The sequence below is a fragment of the Zalophus californianus genome, chromosome 12 (assembly GCF_009762305.2).
Source record: "Zalophus californianus isolate mZalCal1 chromosome 12, mZalCal1.pri.v2, whole genome shotgun sequence".
Lineage (NCBI taxonomy): Eukaryota > Metazoa > Chordata > Mammalia > Carnivora > Otariidae > Zalophus > Zalophus californianus.
In genome coordinates this window covers 88,070,935-88,075,085 of record NC_045606.1, presented here as the reverse complement: position 1 = coordinate 88,075,085, position 4,151 = coordinate 88,070,935, and the positions used below count along the sequence as shown (strand labels likewise).

The window sequence follows — 4,151 nt, the reverse complement described above, 5'->3', positions numbered from 1 at the left end:
AAAAATAAAGTAAGTTTTCTCATGAATTCTGAAAGGAAAAAAATCTAGGAGCTTTGATATGATTTTAAGAAATAATTCTTTATAGGAAACATTGTTTTATTTGCTCATTACCTTCGGATATGCACAGGAACTAGAAGTGTGTTCATTTTCTCTATGTGCCTCTCCTCATGCTAGGCAGGCCCAAGAATAATTTGTTTTCCTGTGTAATAACCAGCTTTTCCTCTATAAGTCTCTGGTAATGTCACTGTTGCATATCAGCAGCCTTTTGAATTTTAATAATTTGTTAATATATATAACTGTGTAATATGTTCTAAATCTATGGTATAACATTATATCACATTTATTATATGATAATATATTGATTCAATGGTATATAACTACATAACTTATAGTAATAATTATGGTATATAATTTATCTGACATTATTAAGCATTCAATATGTCACCTAAAAGATGTATACAAAATATAGTCCTTGATGTCAGAAGTCGACAGTTTTATCAGACAGGATTCTGACTTCTTTGATATCTAGAAGAGTTGTTCTTTCCTAAACACCCCTGTGCTGTTATCCCATGCCTTACTGCTCAGCGACTTTCTTGGATGTAACCTAAAGATCTGACAGGGATGTGCATGCTAACAAGTCCCCCCGCCCCCCAATACCAGCAGGGATAAGACAGGTAACAGGTAATTTTAACATAAAGCACACTGTGATCAGTGCAGCCTGAGTTCCAAAGTGGAGGAGATCATTAGCAAAGGAGAACTCATTTCCCTCAAGAGAATTACAAAGTAGCAGAATCACAGCTGAGGAGACCTTTCTGCCTGGGGCCCATTCTGCTTCAGAATTTGTCATATTTTTTTTACACATAGCATATAATCCATAAGTTTAGTTATCAACTAAATCATAAACACGGTTATTATGTCACTTTGAAGTAGAGTTTTTGTTTCTTGCTATTGGATATAAAATTACAGCATGTGCTTGTATGTATTGGTGGCCAAAGTAAAAACTGGTGGGGGAAAAAAACTCACAGGAAATAAAACTGGAGGGGTGGTTTGGACCTAGAGGTAGAGGGTCCCACCTGTATTGTGTGCATTTGGGTCTTTATGCTTTAGGTATTAGGCAGCCACTGAAAGTGTCTGAGCAGGGACATAACCAGCTTAGATGTGTGCTTCAGAAATTAACATGGTAGTGCTGTGTCAGAGTATAAGGTGCAGCTCAGGAGGGTAGGACTGGAAGCAGGGACACCAACTAGGAGACTATGTCCTTAAAGGAAGTGGGAGGAAGCCAGATCTTGAAAGAGGGTGTTAGCAGGAATAAAAAGGAAAGAACAAACACAAAAGATAACATGTTTTGAACAAAAGTAACAACTTGACTACTAATCAGATGTGGGACAAAAGAAAGGGGAGAATTAAAGATTCTATCAGTTTTGAGCAATTATAAAGATCTTAATTAACAGAAATGGGAAGAAGTAAACGTTCAGTAAAGAAAATAATGATTTAGATTTGAATCTGTTAAGATCAACACACTTGTAGAACACATAGGTGGAAACTTCCAAGAGGAGGTGTCAGGGCTAGAAACCGGGTTTCAGAAACGAGTCACAAACAAGGAAGAAGTAAAGCCATGGGACTGAATGGGCTCATCAAGAGACCATACAGAAATGAGGACGGAGTAGACGGCCAAGGGCAGATTCTTAGGGGAACTTATATTTCAAGCTGGAAAAGAAGGCAAGGAGACACAGAGATAAAAGGAGATATGAGAAATTATTATCAGGGAAGCCTAAGGAGGTGAGAATTTCACAGGCGTGGGGAGGTGATTAGGATGAGGGAACACGGTCCACATATAAAGTGATTGGGCAAAATAAGAATAAAACAGAGCACTGCATTTGGTAACCAGCTGACAACTGACCTTCAAAAAAATTATGGATAAGAGCTGAAGCCAGCTTACCATTAAGAAGCGAGTTGGTGGTATCCGGATGGAAGCAGCTGACAAAGACGACTTTTTTAAGAAGTTTTATAGCGAAGAGAAATAGCGAAGGCACTTGCTTAGCGGGGCCAGCAGAGTGGAGGGAAAGTGGTTTTGTTTATGCGGGTGTTTGTTGGCTTGGTTTCTTGTTTGGTTGGCTAGTTTGATTACAGTCAGGGAGCAAGGGCCAGTGGTGAAGCTAAAGAAAGAGAGGGACATTACGTGAAAATGACAGAGCAAAGCTTCAAGGCTGGCAAGAACTCCAATCGAGAGACTAGAATGGCAGGTTAGCCACGGAGGAGGAAGCTGTAAAAGGGACCAGCAGAAGCTGGAGAGGTAGTACCGGAAGCAGACAAGGGCAGGGTGGACAAACGGAATGAGGGGGAGACATTAGAGGCAGATCAGATAATGGAGGTGGCCAGTGGATGAGCGGTGCTGTAGGATGGGTGGAGTAGGAGTGCGGGGGGGGGGGGGGGCGGGTAAGAGCAGCTTTCCTTGGCCTGTCCAACGCACCTCCTGAAAGGACACTACTCTGTAGCTTCAGCAGCAGCTGCTCTCCCGGCCCTGGTCCTGGCCCCGGTCCCAGGAGCTTCATTAAGCTCAGAGCACTACCTGTGCGCTTCCCCCTGCTACCACAGGGTGTTCGGAGATGGCCCTCGCCTGTCCTCCTGACGCTCCAGCGCCGGGGGCACGGGTAGCTCGCAGTCACTGTCCCGTTGCGGTGTGGCCTCCTCGGCCGCCTGCTCCTTGGCCTCGTCGCTCGGCCTGGGCCTGAGCCTGGCCTACCGCCAGAGGCTCTGCGGCGTTCAACGGCTGAACCCAGGGTCATCCGGACCCATGAGAAGGAGCACTTGCAGGCCCTCGACAACCACTTCGCCGCATTCACCGCGGAGACGCACCAGCCAGAGACGCAGAAGCGCGCGCTGGGGCAGCATCACCCAGACACGTCGCGTGTCGCGAGCTCTTCCGGCGCCAGCTGCGCGCGCAGCTGAAGGAGGCGTGCTCGGCGCACGCGCAGGCCCCGCTGCCTAGCGACAGCCTGGGAGAAGAGGTGCCGCCGCCGCGGTGGGGCTCCGAGGAGGAGGGCATAGGGCCCGTTGAGGGTGCAACAGCGTAGCGTGGATGGCGCCTCGCAGGCCCTCCTGGACCTGGAGAAGCTGGAGTCTCTGCTGAACTAGCTGGCCTTCGTGCGCCTGGTGCAAGAGGAGGAGGTGGCCAAGTCGCAGGCCACTGTCGAGGTGGACGTGGCCATGGCCAAACCATACCTGAGCTCCACGTTGAGCAAGATCTGTGCTCAGTATGAGTCCCTGGCTGCTGGGTCAGTGGAGGAGTGTACAAGTCCAAGTTTGCCAACCTGAACTAGCAGGCGGCGCACAGCACTGAGGCCATCAGGGCCAGACGCCAGGAGATTCACAAGTACTGTCGCTGGCCGCAGGCACGCACCATGGAGACTGAAGGGCTGCCTGGGGCCAAGGAGTCGTTGGAGAAGCAGGTCCTGGAGCGGGAGGGGCGGCACAGTGCAGACGTGGCTAGCTACCAGGATAGCACCGGGCCCTGGAGAGTGATCTCAGGAACACCAAGAGTGTGAGATGGCCCGCCACCTTCAGTAATACCAGGACTCGCTCACTGTCAAAATGGCTCTTGGTTTTGAGACAGCAGCTTACAGGAAACTGTTGGATGGCGAGGAGACACGTTTTAGCACCAGTGGATTAAGCATTGCAGGGCTGAACCCACCTCCCAATCCAGGTTATCTGTGCCCACCTAGAATCCTCAGTTCTGCAACCTCCAAAGTCTCATCCACTGGGCTGTTTGTTAGGAGGAGGGGGCTTCTAAGATAGCCTCTAAGAAAACCTCCCAGATAGGGGGAAATTTTGAAGAAATATTGGAATATCTACCAAGAAAACCTTCAAATAGAGCAGGAAGCACTACTTCAAGCCAAAAAATATAATTCTGTTGCTTAACACCTGGCTGGCTCAGTTGGTAGAGCATGCAACTCTTGATCTCTGCGTTGTGAGTTCAAGCCCCACCTTGGGTGTAGAGATTACTTAAAAAATAAAATCTTTAAAAGTGGGGGGGAGAATATGTATTTGACCTGTTAAAGAGCCTATTCCTGAATCAAAACACCCGTCACCACTGTAAAATGTTTACAAGACTTAAGTCTCCTGTTTAGCATTGAATATTTTCTCTACTAAGA

At 47.6% G+C, this 4,151-nt stretch overlaps 1 pseudogene; it reads left to right on the top strand.

The window, feature by feature from the left end:
* Positions 1-2,185: 2,185 nt before the first annotated feature.
* On the top strand, positions 2,186-3,905 carry LOC113911857 (annotated as a pseudogene).
* The last annotated feature ends 246 nt before the right edge of the window (positions 3,906-4,151 follow it).